Source organism: Cryptomeria japonica, chromosome 3 (genome assembly GCF_030272615.1).
Source record: "Cryptomeria japonica chromosome 3, Sugi_1.0, whole genome shotgun sequence".
Classification (NCBI taxonomy): Eukaryota; Viridiplantae; Streptophyta; class Pinopsida; order Cupressales; family Cupressaceae; genus Cryptomeria; species Cryptomeria japonica.
In genome coordinates this window covers 100,966,012-100,983,104 of record NC_081407.1, presented here as the reverse complement: position 1 = coordinate 100,983,104, position 17,093 = coordinate 100,966,012, and the positions used below count along the sequence as shown (strand labels likewise).

Sequence of the window (17,093 nt, the reverse complement as noted above, 5' to 3'; positions counted from 1 at the left end):
CAGTTTATTGGGTTGGTTATGTTGGTGGCATGAGTTTACTGATGGTTTATACCTTCGAGGTATGGGTGATTGGATGAATTGGCACTTGTTGTGGGTGCTATTTTCAGTTATGTGGGTTTATCAGTTGGATGGGAGCATTCAGTTTTATTGTTGTTCTAGTTGGTGGTTTATCTTGTTTTCTTGAGGATTACTTCGCGGTTGTGTTTTGGTTATGGGCTTTGAAGTTGATGTTGTTGATGCTTCTATATAGCTTGTGAGCACAATGGAGTGGTGGCAATATCACGTAGCCTTTGATATCACTGGGATCTTTTATTTGTGTTCTTTAGACTGATTCATTTTCACCTTGGCTTGTTCCTTTTCTTCCATAGGTGGCATGTTGGAGGATGATTGGGTTTGTTGCCTAAGATGGTGCACATCTTGGATGTTGTTGCATATGTCTTGATGGACCATGAGAGCATGTTTTGGATCTATGTGGTTTCATGGATGCTAGTGATGATGTGGTTTCATTAGGCAACTCTTAGCAGTGTAAATCTTGTGATGAGATGACTCCTATAAGGTCTTCATCAAGTGGGAGATTGTTGGGATTAAGTTGCCTCAACCTTAGGAGTCCAAAGGGAATTATTTAATTATTTTTAATGGTCTTATGTGCTGATTTTATTTATTTAATAGAATATATTAGTTTCTAAAGTGCAAAGTTTAATTGCGGGGCCTGATGGCAAGTTGGGTGCAACAAGATTTGAGGTGAAAGGAAATTGTGACACTTGGCACAAGGAGGGAACTTTGGAGAAGTAAAATTCTTAGGATCTTCTCAAACCCCCTTCCAAGTGACATGTGGCAATCACATTCTTTAGCACGTTTTTGGAAATGTTTTCAACGGGACCAAATCTACTACTTGGATAGGCTTGGAGTAAAATGGAAAGTTCCAAATTAGCAAAATGCTTGTTTATCTCATCTTAGATGATTTATGTTCATGGAATAAATAATATTTGTATTAAATATTATTTATACAAGAGTTATGCAAAAGGAAGGTTCTAATTATATTCATAGATACATTGAATGCAGACGCTTGTGGGAAGCTATTGGTTTTTGCATTGTAAACTCTATAAATGTAAGAATTGCTAGAGGAGTTGAAAAGAGAGAGGAGTTAATTTTATAGGGGTTATGTTGTCGGATTTTCTCCAGGATGGAGTAGGATTTAAATCTCCATGTAGAGGCCTAAAGCCTGAAAATTGTAATGTAACTGTATATTAGTTGCTGAACAATACAATGGCTCTTTGATTTTGGAGTGTGAGGTTATTTTACCCGAAATGGTTTTCCCTATGATAAATCTGTGTTCTATTAGATTTTTTCTTTTTCTTTTGCTTTATGATTCTATGTTGTTGAATCTAAATGTATGCATGATGTTGAAACTTCTCTTTGGTCTTGCAAGATCTAAAATTGCAATTGCTTTCCTCTAAGGGTTAATGTGGGAAATGTGGGAAATATGTATGATTTATGGCATAGTAGTGTGCATTTTTTTTTGATGCTAGATGTGCATACTTTTCTTAGATGGTTGTTCTGGGATGCCCAATTTCCCTTCAATAAATTTGATTTACTATCAACTCAAAAAAATCATAGCCCAACATTTTAGTCACTACAAAGGAGAATAATCTTTGAATAAATATATCTCACAATTAATGCCAAATTTAATAAATTGCAAAATGTTTAATGAATTGAAAATAGATTTCAACATTCAAAAAATAAATAACAACAATCTTTCATACCATTTCTCTAAGCTAAGTGAAAAAATGCTACATTTCTCTTCTTTTCAAGTGCTACTAAATCTCCACATTACTTGCATCCAATATATTTCCCACCATGGACTCTAATACCAACACTAGTAAGATGAAAAGCATAGAAACCCACATTACAAAATACTGTCAATGAACACTCAAAATTATATTATGTAAAATATTGTGCAAACATTACATAAAATTACTTATTCTCAACTACTAAATTGCTAAATACTCACAACAATCTTACTGGAGGTGTTGTTATTGTGTTTTTTCATAGTATCTCATTAAACAAAAATAGTTAGTTGTGTGTCCTTCTCTTACAACATGACTATATCCTAAGTGTTTATTTATTTATTGAAAAAATGAAAATTACATGTTAAAAACTTGCAAGAGAAAACATTAAATAAAATCTAGCAAAGATTACAATATGACAAGATGAAAACTTAATTAAACATTTAACAATGAAATAATTGACCCTAAACAACATTATACAAAACAACAAATAGAATTCATGACAAGGACCATACAATTAGACATTGAAGCACAAGCATTATCATATATTTTCTTTCCAACATTCATTTTACAAAATTTAAGAATGGACATTTGTTTTTTATTTGTATATTACGTTGTAGTCGCAAAACTTTAAAAAAAATAACAAAAATAATCGAAAATCATCAAGTCACTAAACATTAGCAAAGTTGTCTACTTTTTTATTGCCTAGAGTTACTCATGCAAGAAAATAGCTAAAATGAGGAACTAACAAATAAGATTTTATTGAGAATTTATTAATGGGGCACTTCCATACTTAACATGAAGGATGCAAATTGTTTGTTGAAAACTAAAAGGATCGGTTGCACAACTCCATCAAACAGACTCGTAAATTTCTACGTCATTTGCTTCCATATAGCATTGATTTTAAGAGCATAAATAAAAACAATCAGTATTTTAATGGCCAACAGAAATAGAAAAGGTAATAAATTTTACATCATCAGCAAATAAATTTCATGCTAGCTATCTAAATTGTAGAGTACGAAATTTGAAGGTAACTCCATTTCAATTTGTTTAAATGGATGACAAAAGAAAAAAAAGAAGGTATTTTTTAAATGTAAATCTTTGAAATGATGGTCAACTGAACATCATATCTAACTTCTCATATTGCTACTTCTGACTCAAAATGAGCATTAAATTTATCATATAGTTCTAATCGATGACAACTAAACATACATCAAAATTAGGCCCAATTAATTATATGCATGACAGATTAATTTCTGTCAAATTTAACCTTCAAATGTGTACACTAACACCCAAACAAACATCAAATTTAACTCTTCGATGCTTGGCTGAGTTTGGGTTGTTGATTATCAATGTTGAATCCTTTGGTAGCTGTCTATTTTGGGTTTCAAATCCGTGTAAAATCTAAGGGTTTCAGGTCCCTTCAAAACTTGTTCTAAGGGGTTTCGGGTCCCCTCAAAACCTGTTTTATCTCTAATAAAAAACAGACATCAAATTTAACTTCTAATATTTGTGTGACTCTCAAAAGAATATCAAATTTATTCAATTGATTTATCCTTGACATGTTAAATGCTAGTCAAATTTAATTCACTAAAGTTAGAAATGATGTTTGAACACACATCAAATTCAAACTCTTTTTTGAGATGACAAATAAATGAATGTCAAATTTGACCTCATACTTTATAGATGATAGTCAAATGGGTGTCAAATTTAAATGAATATCTTTAGTGATGATGATTATATGGGTGTCCAATTGAAGAACTAAATAATATAATGACAGCCAAATTGACCTCAATTTTTACCGACACATGTACTGAGCAATGACAATTAATAACACCAGAATTTTAATATATGACCTATCTAATGAACATTAAATTCACTGGAACCATTAGTAAAATCCCAGTGTTACTCTCAGATCACTCAGACTTGCAGAAAAATCATTAAAAATATCAGAATTTTTAGTTTTTTTAATCTCTTCTTCTTTCTAGATAAAATTATCTCACATTCTTCATTGTTTTGAGAGTATTTTAAGATATTCTTCTAAAGCCCCTTACTACACAAGTTCATTTTCCTCTATGGCTTTGAATAAAACATACCATTGTGATTGAACTCAATATTTTATTTATTTCAAGTGAAAATATTCAATGAATTACCCTTGAAGGTTTATACATTCAATACTTTGATATTTAACTCAAGATTCACAAAGGAATAGTGCCAAGTTTTTTTTTCAATATTATTGAGATAATATAAGAGAAAATATTGTAGATCATCCCTTTATAGCTATGTTCATAATATATAGATCTGAAGGCTAAGATGAGTTGACTTATTAGTTGTACAAAAATTATTGGTTGCATAAGAATCCCTTGATCAAAATCCTAATTTCATGTTTGATGAAAGGATTTTGACAATACAGACAGAAAAAATGTTGTTTGTCATTAAATGCAGCCCAATTCATGCACAATTTGATTCACATGTTGAGATGGTCCTAATTGGCCTCTTCCATCACCATGTTTAGCACATAACTTCTTTCTATTCATAAGTGTGTCTTCCATTACCATGTTTAACCTTTTTTCTTCTACCTTTTCTTTCCATGATTTTTTTGTTTCTATGAAAACTCCTCTATGAGCACTACTCAATAGGCCCCTTGTATAGAATGTGAAATATTTGATTTTGAATGAATAGAAAAAAAATATTGATATACTTAGAGACTTCCTTTGTGTCATCTTTTAAATGGTTAGTCTAAATGTTAAAGTTTATTATTGATTTAACAATTTTCCCCTATTTGACATCTAGATTTTACAATTTCTTAAATAAATATATTATGTATTTCTATGGCATGATTTTTTTTAGTTGATTGATTATATGGTCTTAATTCATAAGCTTTCTCTTATCTATCTTAATGCCTTCATTTTACACAAATTCCAACTACAATGTGGTATGTCCTAACTTTGTGCTCATCTATATGACTCTTTGGGGGCCTTACATTGACTCAAATTCAAAGCACATTTCATGTTTTTTATGATCTAATTTATTATCTCTTTTGAGTTCAAGATCCTTGAATAGGTTGGGAGATCCAAGTTTTAATATGAGTCTTACAAACTTATCCTCAATGGAGACTTCCTCCTCAAATTTGAGCTCCACTAGTCCAACTATAGTAGCATCTACTTCTCTCCCTCAATAATATCTTTCAACACAATCACTCTTTTTATCCAAAAAATCTACAACTAAGTCTTGTGTAAAAGGTGCTTAATATGTGAGCAAGGTTTGCCACACATGGTGCTCTCCCACCTACACTATTGTCCACTCCTCTTCTTTCTTTGTGAGTCATAGCTCCATTAATTTGTGATTGATTTGAAAGAATTTGACACAAACTATGTAAGTGGGTCAAATAAACAACTGACTAAAATTCAAGAAGATCAAAGAAGAATTAAGAAAGCATGCTCAATATATTATTTTAAAGAAATGAACATCATATGGGCCACTCTAAAATAGATGACATCCAACCAAATTTCACTACTTGAAACAATTGAGTATAATCATCCTACTTAGAGAGACTCTTTAAGGTATAGTCTATCTATTTTTATAAAAGTTTATTTATACATTTAAGAACCACTTTATTTACATTATTGTATGTATGCTTCATCTCTTCTTCAACCATTACAACCAATTGTGAGTGACTCAATTTTCTAATGATTTGGACTGGTTTAACATGCCTATCATTCACAATCTAGTTTAACCACAACTTTGAAATAAGTGTGATACAATAGTCAATCCATGAATGGGAGAATAAAAAGTTATCTTTCACGTATCTGTCACTAAATCTTCAAGGAACCTAATGCTTCGATTTCCATTATTCCCTAGCTTTTGTTGAATTCCATTATAAAAATAGTAAAAATTTTGTAGAGTCAAACATATCTAATAAGAATGACTTGAAATTTTCTATTTATTAGCCAAAGAATGTCTCCTTCACAATCCAATATCCAACAAGAAGAATTATCCTTTTTGGTAACACATGACACCTTGTGACATAGTCTACCAGTGTAGTTGCATAAGGGTTGTAAGGGTTGTTTCTACTATCACTTAAGGAAGCACCTACTTTAGAATGTGTGTCTATATTTGAGTCTACTTTTCCTAGTTCACCAGCACATAAGCCTTTAGGTGTATCCCAACTAGAAAGAGGAATCTCAACTCAACCTATACTAAAACCAAGGATCCCATCATCTTCATAGTTAATTTTTTTCTGATGACAAGACAAGCACCCCATACTATAAGTTGTGGTCACTAGAAATGACATAAATATAACAATACATAACAAATGAGGCCTTTATTATACATGTACACAATGATTAACTCACACATGGTGCTCAGGTGACAATAGGAAGTGGATGCAACCTTATTGTATGCATCATCCCATTACTTGGTTCACTAATACTCACCCTCCAAATGCATCCCAACAAGAAATAGGAATGTCAATGTAACCCACACTAAATTGTAGGTTTCATCCTTCTAGATTCATTTTTAGCTATGTTGACAAGACAAACTATTGGCATTTGATCATTTGGTCAACCGGCAATGTAATAGAATGTAATGTATGTTTGCTTGATACAACCAGTATATGTCTGTTGTGCATAGAGATTAGATTTGTGTATGATGACTGTTTTGTATGTTCTCACTGATGGAAACTATGTTTATTCAAGTCATGTAAGTCCTCCAGTTCAACCGACTAAACTTAAATAGTAAAGCAGAGACAATTTCATCAGAACCGGTAATTAGGACTTCAACCAGTAAAATGACTAACAAAGTTTCACACCGGCAACCGGTACATGAAATCCATGAAGGATGAAGGAATGTGGATTTGCAGCACCATTGATGACTATCAGATGAAGATAACTTCATGAACGCACGAGAAAATTTGATCAAATGAATGAGATTTGATCAACAAGGCAGAGATCAAGAAACACAATTAACCGGTAGTGATGAAAATCACACAGATCGGTAAAACGACACAGAATTGGATTTGTTATGTCGGTGGCCGACATAACTAAAGCATACAATGCAAGATTGTCTAGATGCATTGAACCTAGGGAATTGTAATAAGGTTCTAGCTAACCTTGTGATAATTTTAATTATGTGATGAGGTATGAAAGGATATATATACATGAGCTTGATAGTGTGAGATGTGATGAGAGAATTTTGTATTTCTAATAGTGCGAAGATCAGAGGAGTTGAGAGATGAAGTCTTTGTGATGTTGTAATGTTCTGAAGTGGATCTTATTAGACATAGAAGGTGTTTAATTGAGATTATTTGTACTTGTTGTCTTCCTAATAGCTGCAGTAAGAAAATCCTCTAATAAGGTCACTCCTAACAAGGTGTAGTCAGATCCTCATAGTTCTGATCATTAAATCCTCTAACCAAGTGACACATTAGCTTGTGTTTTCAAATCCCAGTAATTTGACTGGTCCTCACATGTAATTTTTTAAAGCTCTTAACTGGGCTTAGACACTTCTAACAGGGTGTGCCCCTAACCAGGTGTTGTAGACCTTAACTAGTCAGATCTCTATACTGTAGATAGTGGATCTTGTGGGTACTAACTCCCATCATTTTTTTTCCATGTATAAACTCTTGTATCATGTGGCTTATGATTTGTTTGGTAATTTCATACTTGGTGTTATTTCTTATATGCCTATTGAGTTTTAAGTTGGTGAAATTAATATTCAGATTTGTATTGCTTTTGCTATCACTGATTCACCCCCCTCTCAGTGCCTTATAAGTTCATCAATTGGTATCGGAGCCTAACTTCTTTAAGGTTTAACCTCTTGGAAGGGATCTCTAATCCTAAGGAAAATATGGGTGAAGGAATGATCTATAGAGAGATAGCTAGAGAACTTGTTGAAACCAAGGATGAGCTAGAAACCCTAAGAGGCAAGTATAAGACATCACTAGCTAAAAGGAAGGAACTGACCGAACAATTGTTGGAGATCTTTGACAATAGCTCTTCAGATGAGGTGAACATTGATGCACTAGTTGAATAAGTGGAGAATCTGAATGGTGAGAATACTAACCTGAGAAGAGAGCTAGAAGCACTTACAATCTGGATGAGTGAGAAACTTGAAGCTAGAAGAAAGGTCAAGGATCAGATCTGAGGTAAAGAGCATGAAATCTTTAAGATCAAGTAGGAGAATGCAACTTTGTATGAACATTGGCATGAGGAGAAAGAAGAAACATTAGAGTCAGATCTTGAAATAGAAATGTCTCTTAGAGAGATCCTCATGAAAAGAAATGAAGGTCTTACAAAGGAACTTGTTGAGGCTAGTGAGAAGCTTGATAAATTCAACAAGAGCTCCTCTATGTTGGATGAATAGATCCAATCTCAAAGGATGAAAGGTGATACATCTAGGTTAGGATATAATACATCTGAGAAGGGAGAACCTTTCGGTACCAAGAGCCACATGCATGAAGGTAAAACTACTCCTAAGGCTCAGAAGCCTACTAGTAAGAAAGATTACAAACCTGTTTTCTTTAACTATCGTAAACCAGGACATACTACTAATGTTTGTAGAAGCAGATCTGATGCTAATATTGGTTATAGACCTAATACTATATATGTGCCTAGGAGATTTGAAGGTTATTGTTATACATGCAACATGTATGCACATAGATTAGTTGAATGCAGATATGGAGCAAACAATCCAGCACCTCACATGAACCCAAGACCTATTGGTGACTAGAGAAGGAATTTCACTGATCGGAGGAACACAAAATGGAAAAGACCCTACGTTAATTGATCTATTCCTTATGAGATCAAAAAAAGAGTCAATGTGACTTGTTCAATCTGCAACAATTTTGGACATGTGGCAATGAACTGCAGAAGAAGAATAGGTAGAGGTAACTCAAGACCTTGCAGACCATCTGGAATGGCATGCTATCATTGCAACAAATTGGGACACATTGCCAAGTTTTGTAGAACACAAAAGAACCAACCAGTGAATCATCCTGCAGACTAGAAAGGAAAAAAGAAGGTTGTTATTGAAGAAACCAAAGCTGAGATGAATAAGACCTGGAAGAAGAAGAGTGATGACAAACCATCTCAGGAATCAGATTCTGCACCTAATGTGGAGAATCCATCTCCAACAAACTAAGTTTTTTCTACAACTTCGGATGAGCTTATTGTCAAATCTTGAGTTGAGCCCCTAGATGATGTATTGTATGTTAAATATGCATATTCTGATGCATTTTGATGTTTTGATGTGTTTTTGGATCATAACCAGTAAATATCATTGAGTTTTTGCTACTGGTAATATGCTTTAGAGTTTGCTAAGGCATTTTAGGGTTTTGTCGGTAAATGCATTTATTGCAATAGTTAAAGTACAAATAAATAGAACTTTTTGAATTTCATTTGTCACTTTGTATCTTGAGAACTCTTGGTGAAGCAAACAAAGAAGAGATAAGTTTGTGCAAGCAACATTCAGATCATTTACCAGCATCCGAGGTGATCAAAGTAAAGTTTGATTCGGTGATCAAGTATTGAAAGTTTTTTACGGTTGAAAACCCTAGCACCGAAGCAGAAGAGATATTTATCAATTAATCTTATTCTTTGCTTCAAAGTTTCGCATATTGTAGTATGGATACTCCGCATCTAGTTGATGTGACCGAGAGGGCAAGAACTAAATACAAATGACATCTATACAAATCAGAGGAAATTGACCCTGTCGGTGCCCTATCTGGTGTACCAAATGGTGTTTTGCATGTAGAGGATGTAAGATCCTTTTATCAGTGTAAACTTGAAGACTTGGGAGTTGCAATTATTTATGAGCAATACAGATCTCTATGTAATGAACAAGGAAGATTGAAAGAACAGTTCAGAAGCATAGCCGATAAAGGTTTTCATCATGTGATCAATTTCATTGATGATTTTGATGACAAGTTGGTGAGATTTATTTTGAACCGTATTCATGATCAGTTTATGTGGTTGGACAGACCTCACAAAATCATTAAGCAAGAAATCCATGTTGTAATCGACTTCTTCTCAACCGGTGAAGTGCCATTGCTTAGGTCTATACCTAAGAATGATGTTGAGAAGTTAACTGGATCTAAATGGGATAAAAGAGTCATGACCATGAATGATATTAATGATCATGATGTTAAATTTCCATCTATGGTGATTGGCTATAGAATTTTCTATTCAAGCAGAATGAACAGCATCAGCTATTCACACTGCTTATCGGATGATTAAGGAGGATGTTGATTATGATCTTTGTGAAGCAATGAGAAGCCAATTAGTGACAAATTTGGAAGTTGTGAAGAAAGACAAGAAAATGAGATTCAAGTTTGGACAGCTTATCATGGGCTTATTCTTTTATTTCCAAAACTTTTTCCCTAGTATTGGTGATGTACAATGGATAACCGGGACACCTTCCCTATTGCAGATGAAGAATCGCATTATGATGTTGAAAAACAAGTATGATGATATTTCATGGGGATATTTTAAGAAATTTTAGAAGGAAATGCATGCTAGGGAATGCATACTGGGAGAGGAGTCAATCGGTATGAGGATTATATCTGTTTTATGGTTGACACAGATACATGCTTGATGGAAGTTGTTATTCCTAGGACCACATGGTTAATGCCCATTGGTTATGAAGTTGATAAAGATCTACTTGTTTCTTATGGTAATCATTTGTTAGCTCATCGGGTCGATACCACCACTGAGAGGTTTGGAACCTACAAGGAGAAATTACTGAAAGTGCATTCTAAATTACAGAAACTGGTGATTGCAATGAAAATAAGAAAAGGGGTATAGGCCTTTGTTGAGCAGGCCAGAATCACAAAAGAACATATAGCTAAAGCAAGAGCCAAATATAAGGCTCAACAAGGTGGAACTTCTAGTGTACCAACTGGTACCCCCACTGGTAAGACTAGAGCAGCCAGAGTAGCTGAGAAGAAGAAAGTAGAAGAACCTAAGGTGAAGCCCGCTGAATCTCAAAGAGGGAAACCCTCTAAAATACAATTCTGAAGGAAAGGTAAAACTGTTGAACCTCCTGTTGTGCCTACCCAAACCGGAAAAAGAAAGAAGGAGAAAGCTCACAAACTGATGACAGATATAGAGGAAACAAAATCAAAAGAAGATAAGAAAGCACTAAGGGCAAGTGCTAAGAAGCAGAAGACTACTCAAAAAGGTAAAGCAACTACAAAAATATTGACACTTGAAGATTATTTCACTAGAATCATTAGAATTATTAAGGAGTATGGTATTTACAAAGGTTTAAACACACTATTTACTCATTTATCTGAAAGTCAACGAAGGGAGATTGAAGAAGTAATCAGCTTCAGTGTGAACAAGTATAGCAAAGCACTCATTGAGCTACAAGAGCAAATTCTAGACACTTTGTATAATATTATTGATGCAAGATGGCAAGCCACCATTAGACAAGATAAATAATTTATTGATTACACTCTTAAGCACCTGTAACCGGAAGCCAGTGAGGAAGAAATAGAAAATGCACAAGTAAATGCAAAATCTTTTCTTAGATCCAAGAAAAGACTGACTAGAATGTTGATAGGTGATACTGAATCAGTCCAAAAGGAGACTGAAATTTTGATAAAGAAATCTTTAGGTCTCATCCCTGAAGAAGAAGAAAAAGATGAAGAAGATGAGGAAGATGAGGATGATACACCTGATAAGTTAAAGGGAGAAGATTTTCCTGAGGGTGTTAATCCTACAAATTTAGAGTCAGATAATAAGTACTTGTACAATGACCTTGTTGATACTAAGCCTATAGATATACCAGATGATGATGAAATTGGTAATGCAGTTAATAATGACACAAATAATGTAAATGTAGTAGATATTGATGTACAAATGGATGATCCCCAAGAGAAACAACAAGATGTAAATAATGAAGGTGAGAAGGAAACTAATAAGAGCTCAAGTGAGCAACCAGTGAATGCTCAATCCATAGGAATAAAAACTTCACCAGTAAATAAAAGCATAGATACAATTGTAAATGATGCTATTAATGATAGCCAGAAGGATATGGCTGAGGAAAAGAAGGCAGAGGAGGCACCGACTATTGAACAAAGTATGGAAATGCAGCCACCATCGGTAAAGGAACATCATGTTGAAATTCAACTACCACCGGTCACTACAAAAACACAGAAGGAACAAACAAAGACATGGAAAGAGAAAAAAGAGGAAGAAAAGATAGAGAAAAAGGAGAAGACAGATAATAAGGATCAAGAGAAGAAGAAGAAAACTTTGATCGATGATGATGATGATGAGGACTCTGTAAGTATTAAAGGTCCTATAGATATGGATAGTCTGAGTTCTTCTAAGTTAATGGAGATTGCTACTGCAATGAAATCTCATTCACATAAGAAAAGGTTGAAAGAGAAGAAATGAGAAGCAAAGACCATTCAAACTATTGTTGAAATTTTTTCAAGTCTCCTACCGGAGACTGATACAAAACATTTGGCTAACCCTATTACAAAGCTTGGACAATTAGTTGTTGATGCTAGTGAACAACTAAAATCACTTGAAGAGGTAGCTCATGCTTTAGCAAAAAAAGATTACAAGAAGAGAAGAGGAAAACAATTGATTTCAGAAATTGACAAAGGTAAGGTTGCTTTAACAGTGAACAAAGATCTTTTGAAAATCAGAATAGAAACTTGAGGTAAAATTCTGGCTAGTATATCTAAAGTATCATTATTCTGTTCCAACTTAAAGAAAAAGAAAGAAGATACAGAGAAGGAACTGGAAAGGATAAGTGAATCTTACATACCAGTACAAGACTCCACTTTGATTTTACGTAAATCAGTTGATGCCTTACAACACATATTAGAAATTTATAATTTTGAATAGGTGAAGCGGATAAGATCCTTGAAGGAGCTAAAGAATCAGTTAATACTGAAAGTTGAGATTCTACAAAGAGCATACAAGGAATCTGAAGCAATTTTGGCTACCCCAGAGATGAGTACAGTTGATCCTATGAAGGAGTTTGTAGTTCAAATCTTGACACATGTTGAGATTACTGAGACACTGTTAGAAACATGGGACAATTAAAGCTTCATTTCAGTGATATTTTCTTGAGAATTGCATTGTAAAGACTTAAAAACTCTTCTATTTGTCTATATATGTAGTTTTTTATGACAAATTTTGATGTAACGTATGTATTTTACTTTTCTATTTGGCATTGTTGTCAAAGGGGGAGTATAATTAGTTTAAGAGTCAAAATTTTGTAAGTACTGTTTAGGGGGAGTAATGAATTCATTTTTATAATTGCAACAATTACTAAGGGGGAGTGTGTGTTGGTATGAGTCCATGTATTCTATATATAGTCACTTTTTGTGTTGCACACTTAGTTGACAATTTTTTTCCTAGGTGTTGCCATCAATGCCAAAGGGAGAGATTGTTGGCATTTGATCATTTGGTCAACTGGCTATGTAATGTGTGTTTGTTTGATGCAACCGGTATATGTCTATTGTACATAAAGATTAGATTTATGTATGATGACTATTTTGTATATTGTCATCGATGGCAACTATGTTTCTTCAAGTCATCTAAGTCCTATAGTTCAACTAGATAAACTTAATTGGTAAAGCAAAGACAGATTCATCAGAACCAGTAATTAGGACTTCAACCAATAAAATGACTGATAGAGTTTCACACCGACAACCAGTACATGAAATCCATGAAGGATGAAGGAATGTGGTTTTGCAGCAACATTGATGACTATCAGATGAAGATAACTTCATGACCACACAAGCAAATTTGATCAGATGAATGAGATTTGATCAACAAGGCAGAGATCAAGAAACACAGTTACCTGATAGTGATGAAAATTACTCAGATCGGTAAAATGATATATATACAGACCTTATGATAATTGTAATAAGGTTCTAATCGACCTTATGATAATTTTAATTATGTGATGAGGTATGAAAGGATATATATACATGAGCTTGATAGTGTGATATGTGATGAGCGAATTTTGTATTCTGATAGTGCAAAGATCAGAGGAGTTGAGAGATGAAGTCTTTGTGATGTTGTAATGTTCTGAAGTAGATCTTATCAAACACAGAAGGTGTTATACTGAGATTATTTGTACTTGTTGTCTACCTAACAGTTGCAGCAAGAAAATCCTCTTGCAAGGTCCCTCCTAACAAGGTGCAGTCAGATCCTAATAGTTCTGGTCATTAAATCCTCTAACCAGGTGATAATTTATTTACACACATCATAGGTACATAGTGGTTAAGTCATGCATACATCCATATTCACATAGTGATATGCCACAAAAGCCATAGGGAAACAATATGCTAAGATGTCATAACAAAAAGAAATCATGTTTTATATCGCTAGTGTGTTCTTTTTAGTGTTTGAGATAAGGTTCTTACACTACTAATGATAAATGAAATAATTATACCTAGAACTATGATGAATAATTAAAGTGTACTTTTATTTTCACCTTTGAATTCATAATTTTTTAATTTTACTTTGAGAATTTTTTAAATCACAATTTCTTTTTACTTTGGGAATTTTAATATGCATATAATATAAATTATATAAAATATAATTTATTTACACACATCATAGGTACACATAGTGGTTAAGTCATGCATACATCACATGTTCACATAGTGATATGCCACAAAAGCCATAGAGAAACAATATGCTAAGATGTCATAACAAAAAGAAATCATGTTTTATATCACTAGTGTGTTCTTTTTAGTGTTTGAGATAAGGTTCTTACACTACTAATGATAAATGAAATAATTATACCTAGAACTATGATGAATAATTAAAGTGTACTTTTATTTTCACCTTTGAATTCACAATTTTTTAATTTTACTTTGAGAATTTTTTAAATCACAATTTCTTTTTACTTTGGGAATTTTAATATGCATATAATATAAATTATATAAAATATAATTTATTTGCACACATCATAGGTAAACATAGTGGTTAATTCATGCATACATCACATGTTCACATAGTGATATGCCACAAAAGCCATAGAGAAACAATATGCTAAGATGTCATAACAAAAAGAAATCATGTTTTATATCACTAGTGTGTTCTTTTTAGTGTTTGAGATAAGGTTCTTACACTACTAATGATAAATGAAATAATTATACCCAAAACTATAATGAATAATTAAAATGTACTTTTTTTCACCTCTAAATTCACAATTTGTTAAATTTACTTTGAAAATTTCAACATGCATATAATATGAACAATATGGAATATTATTTATTCACACATCATAGGCACACATAGTGATATGCCACAAAAGGCAATAGAGAAACAATATGCTAAGATGTTGTAACAAAAAAAATCATGTTTTATATATATCACTAATATATTCTTAATAGAGTTTGAGATAAGACTCTTACACTAATGATAAACAAACTAATTATAATTAAGATTATAATTTTTTTTTATTTGAGAATTTTAACATGCATATAATATTATTTATTTTAAAAATATATATTTACACAAATTTCTCTTAGCTTCAAAAATATTTTTTCAAACATTCTCTACTAACAAGGCCAACCACGTGAAGGTGGAAGCTTGTTTAGCCTCCCCTAATTGACTTAAGACAACCACAAAACAACACAACACAACACAAAAATACACACAATACTACACACAACACGACACGACACAATATATTTTATTTTATTTATAATAAAAATTATTTATATAGTATTAATATGTTGAGTCAAAATATGTTTTTAAATAATTATGGTGAAATTTTTATGCTCTCTAAATGATAATTTTATAGTAAGTCCAAGGCCCGTTTGCCTTACCTTGGTCTTACTTACTACCAAGTTGGGGTCACGAAGGAGTTGAGGCGAAAAAACGGGGCTTATGTTATGAGGCAAAAGAAGGGGCTAAAGTTTATTTTCAGAATTGTAATTTTAAAATTTAGTGTTGAGATCAAAATTAATAAATTTTCAAATAAAACATAAAATAGAAAAAAATCAAAGAAAACGAGACACAAACCTTAAAGAAATGGTCTTCGCCTATTAAGAAGGGGGCTTATATTTTTGTTTTTTTCAATTAGAAGTATTCCCCATGACCCAACCCAATGTCTGTCCGCCTTACCTTGGTTTTACTTACTATGAAGTTGGGGTTAGGAAGAAGTTGAGGCGAAGAAAAAAAGGAGCTTATGTTGCGAGAGTTATTTATAATTATCCATTGTGCATTATTTTAGTAACAATTCATACTTATTTTTTAAACATTCATAAAACATTTAGGAAGGGGGCTTATGTTTTTTTTTTACCTCTAGAGTATCCATGTGACCTAGCCCAAGGTTCATGTGCCTTACCTTGGTCTTACTTACTGCCAAGCTGGGGTCAAAAAGGAGTTGAGACGAAGGAAGGGAGCTTATGTTCTGAGGTGAAGGAAGGGGGCTAAAATTTATTTTCAAAATTGTGATTCTATAAATTTATTGTTGAGATCAAAATAAATAAATTCTTAAATAAAACATAAACTAAAAACAAATGCAAAGAAAACGAGACACAAACCTTAAAGAAATGGTCTTGACCTATTAAGAAGGTAGGGACTTTGTTTTTTTTTAAATTAGAGGCATTTCCAATGACGCAGTCCAATGTCTATCTGCCTTACCTTGGTCTTACTTACTGCCAAGTTGGGGTCAACAAGGAGTTGAAGCAAAGGAAGGGGGCTTATGTTGCTAAGGTTATTTATAATTATCGATTGTGCATTATTTTAGTAATAATTCAAACTTTTTTTTTAAATATTCATAAAAAATTTAAGAAGGCGATTATGTTTTTTATTTTTACCTATAGAGTATCCTCGTGACCCAATCCAAGGCCCATCTGCCTTACCTTGGTCTTACTTACTGCCAAGTTGGGGTCAACTAGGAGCTCAGGTGAAAGAAAGGGGGTAGAATTTATTTTCAAAATTGTGATTTGTAAATTTAGTGTTGAGATCAAAATAAATAAATTCTTAAATAAAATGCAAACAAAATGAGACACAAACCTTAAAAAAATGGTTTTGGCCTATTCAAAAAGGGGCGACTATGTTTTTTTTTAAATTAGAGGCATTCCCCACGACCCATACCAATGTTTGTTCTCCTTACCTTGGTCTTACTTATTGCCAAGTTGGGGTCAAAAAAGCGCTGCGATGGTTATTTATAATTATCGGTTCTTCATTATTTTAGTAACAATTCATACCTTTTTTTTAAAATATTCATAAAACATTTAGGAAGGGATCTTATGTTTTTTTTTACCTCTAGAGTATCTCCGTCCCAGCCCAAAGTTTGTCTGCCTTACCTTGGTCTTAC

General features: G+C 33.0%; 1 long non-coding RNA gene across 1 annotated transcript in view; it reads right to left on the bottom strand.

The window, feature by feature from the left end:
• Nucleotides 1-2,921: 2,921 nt before the first annotated feature.
• Nucleotides 2,922-17,093, bottom strand: part of LOC131874469 (uncharacterized) — a 52,123-nt gene continuing 37,951 nt past the window's right edge. Inside the window, exon 3 of the long non-coding RNA XR_009371840.1 lies at nucleotides 2,922-3,260. This is a non-coding gene — a long non-coding RNA (uncharacterized LOC131874469). The remainder of the gene's footprint in view (nucleotides 3,261-17,093) is intronic.